Source organism: Macaca thibetana, chromosome 3 (assembly GCF_024542745.1).
Source record: "Macaca thibetana thibetana isolate TM-01 chromosome 3, ASM2454274v1, whole genome shotgun sequence".
NCBI classification, from domain to species: Eukaryota; Metazoa; Chordata; class Mammalia; order Primates; family Cercopithecidae; genus Macaca; species Macaca thibetana.
In genome coordinates this window covers 170,869,092-170,888,793 of record NC_065580.1, presented here as the reverse complement: position 1 = coordinate 170,888,793, position 19,702 = coordinate 170,869,092, and the positions used below count along the sequence as shown (strand labels likewise).

At 43.2% G+C, this 19,702-nt stretch overlaps 1 protein-coding gene and 1 non-coding gene across 2 annotated transcripts in view; one reads left to right on the top strand and one right to left on the bottom strand.

Moving 5' to 3' along the window:
• Nucleotides 1–19,702, bottom strand: part of ATP5PF (ATP synthase peripheral stalk subunit F6) — a 985,871-nt gene that overhangs the window by 450,091 nt on the left and 516,078 nt on the right. The gene's annotated exons all lie outside the window — the stretch shown is intronic.
• Nucleotides 19,065–19,171, top strand: LOC126951739 (U6 spliceosomal RNA). Its single transcript, XR_007724608.1, has one exon. It is a non-coding gene; the product is annotated as a U6 spliceosomal RNA (small nuclear RNA).

Below are 19,702 nucleotides of genomic sequence, written 5' to 3'. Positions count from 1 at the left end.
GGCAAAAAAGCGGGCAACCCATTTACTTCTTCTTGAAAGCAGAGGGTTCTGGGCTTGGGTTTTGTTTCTTTCTTATGTTTTTGTTTGTTTTGGTTTTGTTTTGTTCAAGGGGGCGGTCAGTGTGGATTTTGCGGGGGGCGGGGGTCTTTTTTTGTTGTTGTTAAGCAGGGATGTAACATCCGCCTGAGTTGGGGACGAAGGAAAAATTAGGAGAGATTATTCGTATTCGACCCCCGTAAATGAGGACTCCTGACCTCAAACTCTGCCCTTGTTCTTCGTTGTGTCTGTCCTAAATTATAGAAATGAACCTTCTGCCATGCCACTTTCTCCTGGATTAAACACAAACCGTCCACTGTCCAGTTAGTGTCTAGATAGTTTAGAATACTCTAGAACTGCCCGTATGTATCCCCTGCTCTTGACCTGAAGTAGCATTAGTCACCAAGCCACACAGGGCTTGTGCGGAAGGACTGAAGCCAGGGAGTGCCCTGGCCCTTCCGAGGGCTGCACTGCAGCCTGCGTTCTCTCCCCTGCTCATTTCGCGACAAGGGTGCCTAGGCCCGGGAAGGGTGGCTCAGCCAGTGGGGTATAGATTTCCTTCCTGGGACGTCATTTCTGTACCAGCTCCCCTAAATGTTGTCTCATGGCTTTCCCTGCACTCGGCATTCAATCTTGACCCTTGGATTACTTTTGCCCCTGAATGTCCTTTGAACGTCCTCAACAAAAAAGGGCAAATATTTGTTGTCATGCAGTATTTGTTTGTGTGCTTCATGTCCTTTACTTCCTACGAAAGCCAAAGAAGCTGTTACTATTATGATTCCTATTTATCTATTTATACATCAGGAAAGTGAAACTAATGAACTCCCAAATCTAACAGCAAGTAAATGACATGAAGTTGGGACAGCAGGGAAAAGCCTAAAGTGACAGGACAAACCCAATTGTTCACTTTCTACACCACATAAAGCCACCGCAATTCCCTATTTGTTCCAGGTCTGCATGAGCAAATAAGGCAAAAAAGAAGGCATCTGAATGCAAAGAGAAAGGTGGCCCAAAGCTACAAATTTTGCAGAGTCCATTGCAAAATGCAAATGTGAGACCTTTTGTTTCAAAATTAAGAATTTTAAGGCCCGGCCTGGTGTCTCATGTCTGTAATCCCAGCACTTTGGGAGGCCCAGGTGAGCAGATCACCTGAAGTCAGGAGTTCTAGACCAGCCTGGCTGACAGAGTGAAACCCCCATCTCTACTAAAAATGCAAAAATTAGCCGAGCATGGTTACTCATGCCTGTAATCCCAGCTACTCCAGAGGCTGAGGCAGGAGAATCGCTTGAACCTGGGAGGCGGAGGTTGCAGTGAGCCAAGGTCATACCATTGCACTTCAGCCTGGGCGATAGAGCGAGACTCTGTCTCAAAAAAAAAAGAATTTTAAGATGTCGATGGCAGCTCCTCCCACCGCAGGGCCTGTAAGACTTCCCAGGGTTGCATGCCTGTGAAGCCAGCTCTGGGAAGGAGGAGGCAGTTTTAGTTTAAGAGTAAGAGACTTTTATTGAGCATGAAATTCAAAATTGTAGAGATGAGATCATAATCTATAAAAATTAAAGTTCTTAGATTTAGCAGTTTCTCTTTCCACTGTTGAAATTCACCACACTGACACATTCCCTGGTCAAGATGTTCCTAGGGGAAGATGATTTGCTGCTGATTGCGTCAGAATGATGGACATTGCCTGCATGTTCTCCGGTTCCTTCACTACTCAGAGATCCTGATGGCTTTTTGCTTCTCAGTCAGTACCTCTGTTCTGCATTTAATGCCATTTCCTGCCTTGAGGTATCTTCCAGATCCTCTAAGCACCAAATACAGGAACATCCCTAGTTAGAATCCTGCTGAGTTGGGGAAGGAACCAACAGCCACTTGTCTGCTGGAATTCCTACAACAGCATCCCCATCCTAGGTTTCAGTGTCTCCATTTGTGAGATATTCACCGGCTCTCCAGACTGTGCATTCTATCTTCGGGCATTTCTGGTTACTCGAACGTTCTTACCCCATTTAAAGCTCACATCCCCCGCCTTTAAACTCCCACTGAGATATCCTTGTATCCCCAGTGACCAAGCAGAATAATTCTTTTCCACACTTCAGATCTTTACACATTTGCCAGTGGTTTTCATGCTTCTTCCTCTAGAGTCTCCTCTTCACAAGGTAAAACAGGCACTTCCTTCAACAGTTGCATATTGGCATGTTTTCTGGTTCCCTCCACACCTTGGCCATTCTCTAGACGTGTTCTGGTTTGTCTGTGTCTTTTTAACAGTACTCCACGTATGCTCTGACTACTGCAGCATGGGAGATGCTGCCTACCACTCTGCCTGAAGCCTCATGTTGCATTTGACTGTTTTAGTAACCGCATCCCACTGCAGACTCCAATTGGTCCAGATATCCCAGTTCTATTTTATGCATAGTCTGCTGGGCCACATTTCTGTCGTCTTGTGTTTAGGCTGTTATCTGCGCCCCATAAATATCACCAAAAGCAATCGTTAAGTCTGAGCCAGATGAGCCTGTTGGGCTGCCGGAACTTACCATAGACTGGGTGGATCAAACACCAGAAATGTATTTCCTCACATTTCAGGAGGCTGGAAGTCTGAAATCAAGGTTTTGGCTGGGTTGGTTACTTCTGAGGCCTCTCTCCTTGGCTTGCAGATAGCCATCTGCAAGTATTCTCCCTGTATTCTCACATGGTCTTCCCTTTGTGTTTTACTGTGTCCTAATCTCCTCTTCTTATAAGGACACCAGATATTGGGTTAGGATCCACGCTAATGACCTCATTTAACCTTAATTACATGTTTGACCCTATCTCCAAATATGGTCACGTTTTGAGGTAGTTTCGGGTTAGGACTTGGAACATATGAATTTGGGGGTGGGGGTACATAACAAGTAAGGACTTGGATTTAGAACAGCTAAGACTTATTCTATAATCCTGTCACTCATCTTTAGCCTTTATTTCCAATGAGCAATGGTTCTTTCATTTGCAGTTTGAAGATCATTCAACTCAACAGAAAAAAAAAGGAAAAGAAATGGAAGAGATCAGCTTTCTCTCTGTCCTGCGTGAGTATTGCGTTGTGATCCCCATGCAGCTGGCTTACCCTTCCCACAATCATCAGGCTCTGAAAAGAAAGAAAATGACCTTTTATACTTTCCTTTAGAAAGTTGTGTCAAAGCTTAAACACTGACATTTGTTGACATTTAAAATCTGTATTAGTTTACTAGAGCTGCCATAACAAAATATCACAGACTGGGTGGCTTAAACCAAGAAATTTATTTTCTCACAGTTCCAGAAAAGTCTGAGATCAAGGTGCAGGTAGGATTGGAATCCTCAGAGGTCTCCTTGGCTTGCAGATGGCTGCACCCTTGCTAAGTCCCCACATGTTCTTGCCTCTGCACAAGTACCTCTGGTGTCTCCGTGTGTTCTAATCTCCTCCTCTTATAAGAATACCAGTCAGATTATATTAAGGTCCACCCCAGTGACCTTAATTTAATTAGCTCTTCAGAGGCCCTACCCACATACAGTCATGTTCTAAGGTACCGGGGGTTAGGGCTTCAACATATGAATTTTGAGGGAACGTAAGTCTATAACCAAACTCCTAAAATTCCCCTAAAATTATTCTCACATTTTAAGCTACTCTCATGTCCGTCCTTGGGAGTGGATTCCTTCTACTTTGTATTCATGTCCTTTTGAAATCAGAAAGCTTCCTAGGTAACTAGGATATTTCTTTAGCTGCTTCCTAGTTGAATATATGGATTATTTAGCCACTCCAGACTTCCGGTAGTGTTGGAAATTACCGTGCTTTCCATGAAGATGTGACCTTGCTGCCTATCATCTATGTTGGCAGACACAGTGATGTGTTTGAGAGTTCCACATGCCTCTTAACCTGTCTTTCCTCCCAAAACTCTATGCTGATTCCTCATCAAAGACCAGAATTAGATCCTGAATTGTATTCATTCTCATCTCTTTCTACCTTCTCCAAGACAGGACAGGGTTAACTTCTTTATCTTAACGTCAGCCTTCAATATCTACAGAAGTCTAAACTGTAAATAACATTGAAGCTTTGCATAATAAAATTCTTTCCCCCAGTGGTGGGCAGTTTTTCACAAAGTAAGATTCTTTTAATCTTTTCTTTCTTTTTAATGAGTAGACATAAAGAAATGCTTAAATAAATATTTATCAACTAACATACGTATGTCTAACTACACATACCTAGCAGACCTGAATATAGGCAGAGGATGTGACATTTTACTTACTCTTTTATTAAAGTTACTGCTTCATTTATTGGTCTTTACTTCACTAGTGCATCCATAAAATGTTTACATATTTTTTAAACAATAAAATAGTCTTAAAATTAGTCCTTCTCTGTAATAACTACATAAAACTGCTTTAGAGACAGCCTTCAGATCAACTAAATTATATTCTACAAATGGGCTTAGGTATTTCAGTGGTAACTCTATGGAACAACAAAATTCACTGTTTAAGCAGGGACCAATATTGGCAGCTGGCTTCCGTAACTTGTTTGAGGAATGTAGTAATTCCAAGGTTGCTGCAAGGACTAATGTACAAGAATATTCCTGTATTTTATGGAATAAAAAGGAAGAATAAGAGAGGAGAAAGAAGATAGTACCTACCAACCCCAGACGTAGGGAGTATGAAAATCCATCAAGTAGCCAGAAGATTTAATGGAGCCGTGTGGGTCTTACGTCAATTCTTTTCCTGAGAGAACTTTGGATAATGGGACAACAATATGCTCTGGTGGAAAAGAACTCAGGCCTTGAGAAAGCCTGACCACTACAGTTTCTGAAAAATGCTGCTTTCATTAGGTGGTGTGGTGATGAATTGTAAAGGCACCCAGCACAGTGCCTGGTTTACCACAGAAATCAGTTCTTTTTTCTTGAGAGAACAGCAATTCACAATAGCTGTCACTTTTTTGAGCTTGTGCTGACTTTGCCAGGGGCTGCCAGTTAGCACAATGGCTGTCAACCCCATGTTATTTATTTGGGTTCCCTAAGTAATGTTTTGCTAATAAAAGCTCTAAATTTGTGAGTGATTTGCTCTTATTTATTTAATAAATCAAAGTGGCATGATTTATTAATTTAATTAATTAATTGTTAGCAGTGGCACAGTCTCAGCTCACTGCAACCTCTACCTCCTGGACTCAAGTGATCCTCCACCTCAGCCTCCAGAGTAGCTGGGGCTACAGGTGCACACCAACATGTCCAGCTAATCTGTGTACTTTTTGTAGAGATGGGGTCTTGCCATGCTATCCAGGCTGGTCTTGAACTCCTGAACTCATGATCCACCCTCCCTGATCTCCTAAAATTTGGGGATTTTAGGCATGAGCCACCATGCCTGATTGATTTACTCTTATTTTAATTTAAATAAAAGCAACTCAGGGTTAGCATCATATCAGGCTACTCTCACTTCTAGTATCTCTCTTGAGTGTGGGAGTAAGGAATGGAGCTGCAGCTAGTTTGCTGAGAACTAGACAAAAGCCTGACCACTCCCTAGGGTGTGTGCCTAGGATGTGAAAGATAATGCCTCCTGTTTTCAGATGGCACAGTGCTTGGAAAGGCTGCTTGCCAGAGCTGTTGAAAGGATGCCACTGGGCTGGTCCTGCACAATGGAAGGCCACATCACATGCTCCAGGAGAGTCACTCCCCAGAGCGGCTGCAGGAAGCCACAGCTCTGTGGCCTGGGATCCTTGCCAACACTGAATACTAGTGATAGACATTGGAGTTGAGGGGATCTTATGCTTCAAGGCAGCTGGACCTCTTTTTCACTAGTCAACTCATACCTGGGGATTGTCTTTCATGTCCTGGAGACTTTGATGAGTAACTCGACTTTTAAAACCCAAGTGAAGGCTGTGGCCAGAGAAGCATGACCTGAACCTAAAATGAATGGGAACATTACAGTCTGACAAGCCTTGAGAATTCAGGTTCACATCGCCTAGTGAAACAACATCCTGAATGATGAAACAAACACACAAACCAACCAACAATTTGTGATCTGAGATACCAAAACAGACACTCCTTTATCACCTAAGAGGGACTGTAAGGTTAAGGAAACAAAGTTACCTACAGGGTTAGGGTTCCGGGACTGGCTGGCATGACCAATTTCTCAATTTCTATGGCTCTAAACTCCCTAATAATAGGAACTATCATACCCATCCTCTGATTTACAACCCAGACCACTGCAACTCTGATTGGACTGAGGATCACCCTTACAAGCATTCTTTTCTGATAAGCAATTGCAGACCTGAAGCCAGTTTCAGCCAGTTTATGGAGGCCGTCCACAAACTGCCTTTGGGTCCTGTAGTCCACTTTTTGATGTAAAGAGCCAAATTCTACCTCATTTTAACACGAAAACCCTGCCCCAAAGTGTATATGGGATGTATGTCACATACGCGTTTACCCATTGCCCATGCACTCAGCTCCCCTCATAAATATGTATATCTTTTCCTCCAAACCTGCTAAATATGTATGACTCCATTGTGTGACATGGGCCCTGTGAGGCATGAAACCCAACTTGTCCTTCCCCTCTTTGAAGAGAGAGCACATTCAGCATATACTGAAGACTGTATCTTCCGGGTTTGCAAACTGATATTGCCAATAAAGCAATTTCTATTATTTAGCCTTCTATTATTTAGCCATCGCGATGGTCTTTTCGATAAATTCACAAAGGCACCATCAACTTTGTCCCTGAGCAAACACCCAACTTCATCCCTCAAATAACATTTTTGTCCCATGTGTAATTTATTCAGTTAAAGTAAATATAGCTATTAGAAACAAAAGGGTTCAGTATTGGTGGATCAGTAAAAAATGTTTATATTCTCACTACAGGTGAGAATAAAAAAAAAGACTGGTACATTTGCTCCCATTAAGGAGCTAATGTTTATATGAGAAAAATATCTGGGCAAAAGAAAAAAAAAGCACAGTGAAAAAAAGTACATTGGTAAGTACAATTTAGCATACAGTATTTGTGCATATATATGTGAATTCATCAGAAGAAAATTAAGCATCGGGCGTGGTGGCTTGTGCCTGTAATCCCAGCATTTTGGGAGACTGAGGCAGGAGGATCACTTGAGCCCAGGAGTTCAAGACCAGTTTGGGCAACAAAGTGAGACCCTGTCTCTACAAAAAATAAAATATATTTTTTAAAATTTAAAAATTTTGGCCTGGCGTGATGGCTCACACCTGTAATCTCATCACTTTGGGAGGTTGAGACAGGTGGGTTACTTGAGGTCAGGAATTTGAGACCAGCCTGGCCAACATGGTGAAACCCTGCCTCTACTAAAAGTATATAAATTAGCTGGGTATGGTGGCAGGCACCTGTAATCTCAGCTACTCAGGAGGCTGAGGCAGGAGAATCACTTGAACCCAGGAAGCAGAGGTTGCAGTGAGCCGAGATCATGCCACTGCACTCCAGCCTGGCAACAGAGCAAGACTTTGTCTGGAAAAAATAATAATAATTAAAAAAAATTTTAACAAGAAAATGAGAGTTACAGACTTGTAGCATTGGAAGGGTGAATAAGGGACATTCAGAGGAGGTTTTTTGTTTTTGTTTCTTTTTTCAGGGTATTTGATAGCAACCGTTAAGAAAGAAGAAAAAGAGGAAGTTCCAAGGAGAAACCATGTAAATACATCAAGAATGTTCATGCTGGGGGTGGTAAATGGGAGTTAGCTATAGGAAGAGATTTTGTTTTGTTTTGTTTTTGAGACTGAATCTTGCTCTGTCACCTAGGCTGGAGTGCGGTGGTGTGATCTCAGCTCACTGCAACCTCCGCCCCCCAGGTTCAAGTGGTTCTCCTGCCTCAGCCTCCCGAGTAGCTGGGATTACAGGCATGCATCACCACGTCCAGCTAATTTTTGTATTTTTTAGTTAGAGACAGAGTTTCATCATGCTGGCCAGGCTGGTCTCGAACTCCTGACCTCAAGTGATCCGCCTGCCTCAGCCTCCCAAGATGTTGGAATTACAGGTGTGAGGCACCACGCCTGGCTAGAAAGAGGTCTTAATGTTAGAAGAGCTGAGGAATTTAGGTCAGATGGAATGGGCAGCAGTAGGCAACTACTCACTACAGATTTCCCGATCATGATCTGACATTTTAACATTTCTAGAGGTTTGTCCACGGGCAAAGCAGAGGGAGATTTGGAGGATGAAAAAGTTGAGATCAGGAAGAGAAGGAAGAAGAATGTGCCAGGGGTTCCAGGAATGACCATAGATAGGGTCTGTGAAAAGTTTGTGAAAAAAATCACACAAGGACACCTTATTACTAATAAGGATGCCTAAAGATTACAGTGTGTCAAGCTGAGGACAGACGAGATCTCTGAACACTAATGAGTTATATTGGGTTAACACTGCATGTCACAAATGAAGAGGTGAAAGAGTAAGGGGAAGAGAAGGGAGGGTTTATACCCAGTTCTGTCTTACCTGGACACCTTTAGTGACAATGCTGAGCTGCGAAGGAGAAAAAGTGATTTGAAAACTTTTTTTTTTTTTTGAGACAGAGTCTCAGTCTCACTGTCTTGCCTAGGTTGGAGTGCAGTGGCGTGATCTTGGCTCACTGCAACCTCTGCCTCCAGAACTCAAGCTATCCTCCTGCCTCAGCCTCCTGAGTAGGGGTGGGATTGCAGGCGCACATACGCCTGGCTAGGTTTTTTTTTTTTTTTTTTTTGTATTTTTAGTAGATAGGGGTTTCACCATTGCCTAGGCTGGTCTTGAACTCCTGGCCTCAAGTGATCCACCTGCCTCAGCCTCCCAAAATGCTGTGATTGCAGACATGAACCACTGCAGCCAGCCTGAAATCTTTTTTTTAATGAGGGAAATAATAAATTTAATTTTCATTTCGTATGTAGAAATCAGAGGTACGTGCAATAGGAATTAACTTGAATATGATGTATAAAGTTTGAAGGAAAGGTGAGTGATAGATGAACATTGGTGATGTAACTCTGGAAGTTGTCTGTCATAACTGATGACTTACCCCAATCATATGTGCTGAAAACTACTCAGATGAAGTTAACAACTTGATATTACAAAATAAGCATACATGTTTTGTGTCTGTAAGAACCTGATAGTCATTTGGAGACTTACTTAGTACTTGAGGGATGAGCTATAGATAGCCCTGTGTATTAGGGTTTTCCAAACCAACAGAACCAATGGGATATATATAGAGATATACAAAGACACTTCTTTTAGGAATTGGCTCAGGAGATTATAAAGGCCAAGAAGTCCCAACATGTGCCCCCTGCAAGCTGAAGAACCAGGAAAGCCAGTGTAATTCTTGCATCTGAGGCTGAAGGGCTGAAGAGTGGCTGCTGGTATTGAAGGCTCAAGAACCTGGAGCTCTGAAGTCAAGGGCAGGAGCAGATGATGGATGTCCCAGCTTCAGAAGAGAGAGCAAATTTGCCTTCCTCTACCTTTTTTATGATTCCTATGCTCTGTTAATCGAATGATGCCAACTCACATCAGTGAGGATGGGTTTTGGTACCCAGTCTATTGATTCAAATGCTATTCTCTTCCAGAAATACCTCACAGACTCGCTCAGAAACAATATTTTACCAGCTATCTGGGCATCCCTTAACCCAGGATGGGCTAAGGGACAAGTGGACACATAAAGTTAACCACCATACCCTGTAAATACGGTATGAGAAGGGATCGAGTCATATTTCATACCAAGATTATTCTCCAATGCATAGATGCCTTGGAATAACACTTCTTATAAAATAATGAATAACATTTTCTAGCACAAGTTCCAAACTGTGTACCATGGAACCCTAGCTCGGTCGTATGTTGCTCGGTGTTGCATGCATACCCGAAAAGAGGTCTGTAATCAAGTAACTTTGAGAAATAGGAGGTTAAGTAAAATTAAACAAATATCTTCACTTTAAGATGCATATAATTTTTTAAGATGATAATCTGCATTTTGAATTTTAAAGAAGGTAGGTAGCTTCAGTATGTAGCATCATTCCCTCTCCCCATTTCTTTTTTCTTTTTCCTTTTTTTTTTGACATAGTCTCACTCTGTTCCCCAGGCTGGAGCGCAGTGGCAAGATCTCTGCTCACTGCAGGCTCTGCCTCGAGGGTTCAAATGATTCTCATGCCTCAGCCTCCCGAGTAGCTGGGATTACAGGTGTGTGCCACCATACCCGGCTAATTTATTTTTTATTTTTTATTTTTTATTTTTAGTAGAGACGCGGTTTCACCATGTTGGCCAGGCTGGTCTTGGACTCCTGACCTCAAGTGATCCACCCACCTTAGTCTCCCAAAGTGCTGGAATTACACGCACACATGACCACACCTAGCTAATTTTTGTATTTTAGAAGAGACGGGGTTTCACCATGCTGACTGATCTCGAACTCCTGGCCTCAAGTGTTCCACCCGTCTGGGTCTCCCAAAGTGCTGGGATTACAGGCATGAACCGCCGTGCCTGCCTGGCCCCCTCCCCATTTTTTGTTTTTGTTTGCTGCATCGACTCCTAGTGTTGCACAAAGCATGCTTTAGGGAACGTGGTTTGGAAGCATTTGAATTGAACCCTTGGATTTTTTTTAGACCCTTGTAGAAGTGAAGGTTTATAGTGTACATTTTTGTCAAAGCTGATGGGTTCTTTTCACTGCAAGTTGTTTTCACACATGACCTTGAAAATAAATTAATAAAGAAAAAAGGTAGAAATATTAGGCTGACAGACATTTTAAAGTAGGGCATAAGATGCCATAAAAAGCCTTTTGAAAGTTTAAAATAGGAGTTAAAGTGTGTGTTATATGGAAGATACCAGATTAGAGTCTTTGAATATTTATTATATAAATGTGCAGGTATATGACCAGCTTCTTCCCAGTTTGGGGGAGAAATGGGACGGCATTCAGTTCACATTTGAGAGTGCTTCTCTTTAAATTTTCATAAGTGGAAAGGAAGAAGATCACTAAGTTTACAAAGACAAGTCCCAGAATAGGACTCTCCTTCACTGTATTGCCTTTAATCATCTGGTGGGAGGGCCCTCAAGAAGTGGCCAGGACCGTATGAAGATTGGTGAAGAGTTTCAAGGAGGAGAATTGAAGGAGACAGCTATGGGATTAATTTTGAGAGATGCCTTTGCTGAAATGTCTCATAAAGTATACATGGAGAGCAAGGGCACGAGGAGATAGAGAACTCTCTGGGCCAAACAATAAATCAGAATTTCCATAGTTTTCCTTTGTTAGTCCTTATTGAAAAATTCGTCTACTGCTAATGGTGTCAAGTGGCCCTGGCAGCCCTCATTATTGTACCAAAAAGCAAAACAAGGAAAAGGTTTAGGGAGCCAAGTCTAAAAGGAATATCATTTATGTTTCCCAACAATCAGTAAAAACAGATTCTGTTACCTAAACCTTGCAGAACCAAGGGTCCTAATACTCACTTTATTCTGGCGAGTTTGTCCGTCTAATAAAAGATACTGACAGGCCAGGTTCTTTTCTTAGATAAACAGTAAAATAACATGGCTATAAACAGAAAAAAATGGTGAGAACACAAATGTTGGTATATTAGGGCATTCTTGCATTGCTAAAAATAAATATCTGAGACTAGGTAATTTATAAAGAAAACAGGCTGGGTGCAGTGGCTCACGCCTGTAATCCCAGCACTTTGGAAGGTTGAGGTGGATGGACAACCTTAGGTCAAGAGTTCGAGACCAGCCTGGCCAACATGGCAAAACCTCATCTCTACCAAAAATACAAAAATTAGCTGGGTCTGGTGGCACACACCTGTAATCCTAGCTACTCAGGAGGCTGAGGCAGGAGAATCACTTGAGCCTGGGAGCAGAGATACTGCCACTGCACTCCAGCCTGGGCCACAGGATAAGACTCCATCTCAAGAAAAAAGAGAGAGATTTAATCAGCTTATGATTCTGCAGGCTTTGCAGGAAACCTGATGCTGGCATCTGCTTGGCTTCTGGTGAGGCCTCAGGAAGCTTACAATCATGATGGAAGGTGAAGGGGGAGTAGGGATGTCACATGACCAGAGCAGCAACAAGACAGAGCATGGTGCCACACACTTTTAAAAAGCCAGATCTCATGAGAAGTCACTCATCACAAGGACAGCAACAAACAGATGGTGCTAAACCATTCATGAGAAATCCACCCCCATGATCCTATCACCTCCTACCAGTCCCGCCTCCAATATGGGGGATTACAATTCAACATGAGATTTGGGTGGAGATAAATATACAAACTATATCATTCTGCCCCTGGCCTCTCTCAAATCTCATGTCCCTCTCTCATTTCAAAATATAATCATGCCTTCCCAACAGTCCCCAAAAATCTTGACTTGTTCCAGCATTAACTCAAAAGTCCAAAGTCCAAGTCCAAAGTCTCATCTGAGACTCAATCTCTTTCCATCTATGAGCCTGTAAAATCAAAACAAGTTATTTACTTCCAAGATATAATGGGAGAACCAGCATTGGGTAAATATTCCCATTCCAAAAGGGAGAAATCAGAGAAACCAAAAGAAAGGGGCTATAGTCTTCATGCAATTTCAAAACCCAGTAGGGCAGTCATTAAACCTTAAAGCTCCGAAATAATTTCCTTTGACTCCATGTCCCACATCCAGGGCACACTGGAGCAAGGGGTGGGCTCCCAAGGCTATGGGCAGCTCTGCCTCTGTGGCTTTGCAGCTGGGTACAGCCCTCGTGGCTGCTCTCACAGATTGTTGAGTGCTATGACTTTTCTAGGCACAGGTGTAAGCTGCTGGTAGATCTGCCATTCTCAGGCCTGGAAGGCAGGGGCCCCCTTCTCACAGCTCTGCTAGGCCATGCCCCACTGGGGACTCTGTGTGGGGTCTCCAACACCATACTTCTCCTTGTCACTGCCCTAGTAGAGGTTGTCTTTGGAGGCTCTGCACCTGCAAACAGGTTTCTGCCTGGGCACCCAGGCTTTCTTGTACAACCTCTGAAATCTAAGTTGAGGCTGCCAAGCATTCTTCAATCTTATATTCTGTGCACCTACATATATAACACTGTGTGGAAGCCTCCAAGTCTTATGGCTTGCATTCTCCAAAGCGGCAGCCCAAGCCGTACCTGGGTCCCTGTGAACCGCAGCTGGAGCTCGAGTAGCTGGGATATGGAGAGCAATGTTCCAAGGCTGTGCAGGGCAGGGGGGCCTTGGGCCTAGCCCACAAAACCGTTCTTTCTTCCTAGCCCTCTGGGTCTGTGAGGGAAGGGGCTGCTGCAAAGGTCTCTTAAATACCTTCAAGGCCTTTTCCCCATTTTCTTGGATATTACTGTCTGGATTCTTTTTAGTTAGGCAGATACCTCTAGCAAGTGGTTTGCTCTGCAACCTGATTGGGTTCTTCCCATGAAAATGGGCTTATCTTTTCGAACACATGGCCAGGCTGCAAATTTTCCAAACTTGTATGCTGTCCTTCCCTTATGAGTTCCAGCTTTAAGTCACTTCTTTGCTCCTATATCTGAGTTGGGCTGCTAGAAGCAGCCAGATCAATTCTTGAATGCTTTGCTGCTTAGAAATTTCTTCTGCCAGGTACCCTAGGTCATCAACCTCACAAGTTCAAACTTCCACAGATTCCTGGGGCCTGAAGACAATGCAGCCAAGTTCTTTGCTAAGGCATAGCGCATGTGATCTTTGCTCCAGTTCCCAATAAGTTTCTCATTTCCATCTGAGACGGTGGCAGGCCTGGACTTCACTATACATATTTCTGTCAGCTTTTGGTGACAACCATTTAACCAGTCTCTAAGAAATTCCACACTTTCCCTCATCTTCCTGTCTTCTGAGCTCTCCAAATTCTTCCAACCTCTGCCCAGTTCCAAAATCACTTCCATATTTTCCGATATCTTTATAGTGATGCCCCCATTTCTCAGTACCAATTTTCTGTGTTAGGTCGTTCTTGCATTGCTATAAAGACATACCTGAGATTTGTAAATTGGTAAAGAAAAGAGGACTATTTCCCTCACACTTCTGTAAGCTTTACATGAGGCACAGTGCTGGCATCTATTTGGCTTCTGGTGAAGCTTCAGGGAGCTTTCAATCATGGTAGAATGCAAAGGGGAAGCAGGCACAGCACATGGTGAACGCATGTGATGAGCAGGAGAGAGAGAGAGCAGTTGGGGGTGTTGCCCCACACTTTTAATGAGACCAGATCTCATGTGAACTCAGAGGGAGATCTCACTTATCACCAAGGGAGTGGCCCAAGCCATTCATGAGGGATCCACCTGCATAATTCAGACACCTCCCACCAGCTTCCACCTCTAACACTGGGATTACACCTCAACATGAGATTTCGACAGGGGCAAATATCCAAACTATACCACTTGGTTTTCAGGTCATTCCAGAGCACTAGCTCTACCCTGGCTTAAATCCTGAAAGATATCAAATTTATGCTAGTTTTTGACCAACATAAGAAAACAGGTCAAAGATTTGCTTAGTCGATTGTACCATTTCTGCCTTAACTACTTGGGAGCTACTGGGAATTTCTATTTTTAAAATCAGGTTGTATCAAGATTGTTTGGTGCTTTTTTTTTTTTTTCTTTTTTTTTTGTTTGAGACAGAGTCTTGCTCTGTTGGCCAGGCTGGAGTGCAGTGGCGTGATCTCTGCTCACTGCAAACTCCACCTCCCGGGTTCACGCCATTCTCCCGCCTCAGCCTCTCAGTAGCTGGGACTACAGGCGCCTGCCACCATGCCTGGCTAATTTTTTGTGTTTTTAGTAGAGACGGGGTTTCACCGTGTTAGCCAGGATGGTCTTAATCTCCTGCCCTCGTGATCCACCCGCCTTGGCCTCCCAAAGTGCTGGGATTACAGGCGTGAGTCACTGCGCCCAGTCCTGTTTGGTGCTTTTTGACCAAAATCTCTAAATAACTCCAAAAGCCATAAACAGACTATAGCTAGAAAAAAGCAGACAAAGATATTAGAAACCAAGCTTGAGTAACTCGTCTTTAATGCTGTCTTACTAGTCTCAGTAATTCAACACCTAGGAAACATCCACAGAAGACATTTTATCAATCAAAACAAAGAAGCTCGGGCAAGCACTGCGATGTGTGCTCACTCATAGGTAGACTTGTTTTTGAAATTAGTTTTCAGTGATATTCATTCAGTGTAAGATTTAGTCTCCATAAACTGAAGCACAGCACAACTTGAAGCTTTACTGGACCCTTGGGAGTGAGAAGCAGTTCTGTAAGGTGTCTGTGATTAAGTAGCAGTTTCATCCTGATTTTTCAAGCTCAGCGCTCTCTACACTTTCACATGCTTGAAGACAAGATGTTGAACAATTGGCCCAGAGAAGTTTTTCCTCTCATTTATGTAATCTTCTGGTAAGGAAGGAAGGATGTGACTTCAACATGATTCTCCTTCAATCTGAACATGCCAGTGTACCTTCTTTCCCATCCCATTTAATATATACTCTGTGCCTGTTTTTGTTGTTGTTTGTTTTTTGAGACACTCTGGTCTCACTCTGTTGCTCAGGCTGGAGTACAGTGGCATAATCATGGCTCACTGCAGCCTCAACCTCCAGGGCTCAAGCAATCCTCTTACCTTGGTCTTCTGAGTAGCTGGGACTACAGGTGGGTACCACCATGCCCAGCTAATTCCTTCAAATTTTTCATAGAGATTGGGTCTTACTTTGTTGCCCAGGCTGATCTCAAACTCCTGGGCTCGAGTCTCCCAAAGTGCAGGGATTGCAGGAGTGAGTCACTGTGTTTGGCCTCCGGGACTATCTGAAGTCTCTTTTTCACAACTCCTGTTTTTCACAGCTCCTGTTAGTTGAGGAAAAAACATCTGGAATTACAGTGTTTACAACTGAAAGGGATGAAGTAGTCATTTAGGCCACGTCTTTAATTTGTTGAGGATTTACTGGAGAGCCAGATAAATGAAGTCCCTTGCATACGGTCATTTGAATATTTATTGGCAAAGCTTGGCCTTTGTCCCCCTGACTTCTCATTTCATCTTGTGGTGCTTCCAGGATATGGCCACTTTGCTAGACCTGAGTCATAAAAACAATGGGGTGCTAAGACCAGCCATACTCTATGAAGTGGTGACAGTTTCCTCACCTAAAGTTGGGTTATCTTTCTAGAATCTTAGAGTTGGAACCCAAATCAGAAATCAACTGTTTGATCCTCCCACCAAGGCAGGTGTCTCTCTTGCAATATTCTTGAGACAATCATCTGGTTTCTGCCTCCTTACTTTCTATTATCAGGAGCCAGCTTCAGGAAATATAACATTTCACTAGAATTTGTGTGTTGTTACATATAGCTAAAATTTACCTTCTCTTCATTTCCGTCCTTATATCCCAACACTGCCCCATGGAGTAACACCAAATGCAAAGACAAACTGTGCTTTCGGCCACAGGACACTCCTTTAGAAGTGTTAAAATACTTATCCAGTATTTCCTCAAGCTTCTTTTGTTTTTTCTCAAAGCTAAATATCTGAGTTGTCTAAACTGTGCCTTATAGGTTACAGTTGCTGGATCCTTTGTGATGCTGAACTTTGGATATATTCCTTTTGGCAAATGACTGTATCCTATTTATCCACTAATTCGACAGATATTTAATAAGCACCTACTAAGTTGACGGAGATTTTAAAAATACAAGCATGTGAATAAGAAAATATACAAAGTGGTATATAACAAAACAGGCTGTGGAGAAAAGTTAAGCAGAGCAAGGGGAGGTGGAAAATTTGTGTATGGTTAGGAGCTTGGTGCCTTGCTATTCTGTTAATACTCACAGTGATCAGGAAAGGCCTCACTGATGTAGTGAGCTTTGAGCAAACATGTAAAGGAAATGAAGGAGGAAGACTTGCCACTGTCTGGGGAGAGAGGATTTGGGCATAGAGAATAGCTCCTGAGGCAGAAATAAGTCTGATGTGTTTGGAGAACAGCAAGGTGGCCCTTGAGGCTCCAGTGGAGGGCGTGAGTGGGAGAGTGGGAGGAAGTGAGGTCAGGGAGGTTGTTACGGGCTGAGTGGTGTCTCCCTGGAATTCATGTGTTGAAGCCATAAGCCCCAGAACCTCAGCACATGACTGTGTTTCGACATAGTGTCTTTAAAGACCTAAAATGAGGTCATTAGGGTGGGCCGTAATCCAATATGACTGATTTTCTCACAAGAAGAGGAAATTAGGACACAGATGGGCACAGAGGGAAGACCATGTGATGACACAGGGAGAAGAGAGCCATCTATAGCGATAAGCCAAGCGGAGAAGCCCCCAGAGAAGCCAATCCTGTTGACACCTTCATCTCAGGCTTCCAGCCTCCAGAATTGTGAGAAAATAAATTTCTGTTGGTTAAGTCACCCAATCTGTGGTACTTTATTATGGCTGCCCTAGAAAGCTAACACAGAGGGGAAAAGGGCCAGATAGTGTAAGACCTTGAAAACCATTTTCAGTTCTTTGAGCAGAAGGGGAGCCAGTGAGGGTTTCTGAGCAGATGAAGGTGATGATTTGGCTCATATTTTAAAAGCATCACTCTAGCTTCTGTACTGAAAGCAGTCTATGGGGAGGCAAGGACAGAAGGAAGAAAACCAGGAGGAGGCTGTTACAGAAATGTACATGAGGGTGGAAGGCGGTGAGGAGAGGGAAGTTTTGGAATATATTCTGAAGTTAGAGCCAAAAGGATTTTCTGATGAACTGGAATTGTGATGTGTGAGAGAGAAAGGAGTCAAAGATGACCCAAGGCTTTTGACCACAGCAACTTGGAGAATGGAGTTAACATTCATCGAGATGGAAAGGACTGTCGGAGCAGTGGGCTTTTTTTTTTTTTTTTCTTCTTCAGCTTTTAAGTTAAGGGGTACATGTGCAGAATGTGCAGGTTTGTTACATAGGTAAACGTGTGCCATGGTGGTTTGCTGCACAGATCATCCCATCACGTAGGTATTAAGCCCTGCATCCATTAGCTATTCTTCCTGATGGAGCAATGGGTTTTAAGGGGGAGGACCAAGAGTTCAGTATGGACACATTAAGATTAAGATGCCTACTCATCTTTGAGTTTGAAATGCCAGCTAGGCTGTTGGATGTATGAATTTAGAATTCAGAGGAGTGGTCAGGGTAAAGATACAGATGGTACTGAGTGAGATCACTTAGGGTGAAATGAGGACAAAAAGGAGGATTTGGAAGCTGGGGACGGTGGCTCATGCCTGCAATTCCAGCACTTTGGGAAGCTGAGGTGACTGGATCACTTGAGGCCAGGAGTTCAAGACCAGCCTGGCCAGTATGGCAAAACCCTGTTTCTACCAAAAATAGAAAAATTTGCCAGGCGTGGTGGCAGGTGCTGTAATCTCAGCTACTCAGGAGGTTGAGGCATGAGAATGGCTTGAACCTGGGAGACAGAGGGTGCAGTGAGCTGAGATGGCGCCACTACACTCCTGTCTGGGCCACAGAATGAGACCCAGTCCCCCTGAACTCCCCACAAGTAAACGATTTGGGATTAAGCCCTACTGTACTTGGAAATGTTGAGGTTGTTAAGATGAGCAGGAACCAGAGAAGCAAGCAGAGGAGGGGCAGCAAGTGGAGTAGGAAGCGAAAGAGGGTGGTTTCCAAGAAGCCAAGTCGAGAATGTGTTTCATGAGGACAGAATGACTACTGGGTTAATGCTGCAGATACTGTGTGTTTAATAAGATAAGGACTGCGTTGTATTTAGTGATAGAGAAGTCACTGGTGACATTGACAAGAGCCAGTTCAGAATGGTGGGGACAGAAGTATGATTTGAGTGGGCTCAAGAGAGAGTAGAGGAAAGAACTTTGAGTCAGCAATGATTAAAATATTCTTTTGGAGGACTTTTGCTATGAAGGGAGCAAAAAGCTGAAGGTAGCTAAAGGGAAATACGAAGAGAAAGTAATTTTATTATTATTTTTTGAGACAGAGCTTACCCAGGTTGGAGTGCAGTGGTGGGATCACAGCTCACTGCAGGCTCAACCTCCTTCACTCAAGTGATCCTTCTATTTCAGCCTTCTGAGTAGCTGGAACTACAGGCACATGCACCACACGCAGCTAATTTTTTTATGAGCTTGAACCCAGGAGTTTGATACCAGTCTGGGCAACATAGTGAAACGCCATCTGTACAAAAAAATACAAAAATTAGTGCTTGCTTCAGCAGCACCTATACTAAAATTGGAACAATACAGAGAAGTTTAGCACAGCCCCTGTGCAAGGATGACACGCACATTCGTAAAACGTTTCATATATTTGTAGAAGCACATAGAAAAAAAACACCAAAAATTAGCCAGATGTGGTGGCGTGTGCCTATGGTCCCAGCTACTTGGGAGGCTGAGGTGGGAGAATCACCTGAACCTAGGAGGTTGAGGTTGCAGTGAGCCGTGATTGCACCACTGCACTCCAGCTTGGGAATGGAGTATCGCCCATGCTGATCTTGAATCTCTGGGCTCAAGCGATCCTCCTGCCTCAGCCTCCCAAAGTGCTTGGATTACAGGTATGAGCCGCCATACCTAGCAAAGAGGCTTTTTAAAAAATTGAATATGTGACGATATATTTGTATGCAGAGGAGAATGATTCTGTAACAAAGGAAAATGAATAAAGCAGGAGAGGGAACAATTGTTGGAGCAATGTCCTAGAGTGTAAGAGAGAATGGCACACAGAATACAAGTGCAGGAGTTGGTCTTAGATGGCACTAACATCTCTAGCTATGTTGCCTTATAGACAGCCACATGTAGCTATTTAAGTGTAAATTAATTTAAAATGAAGACAATCTAAATTTTTTC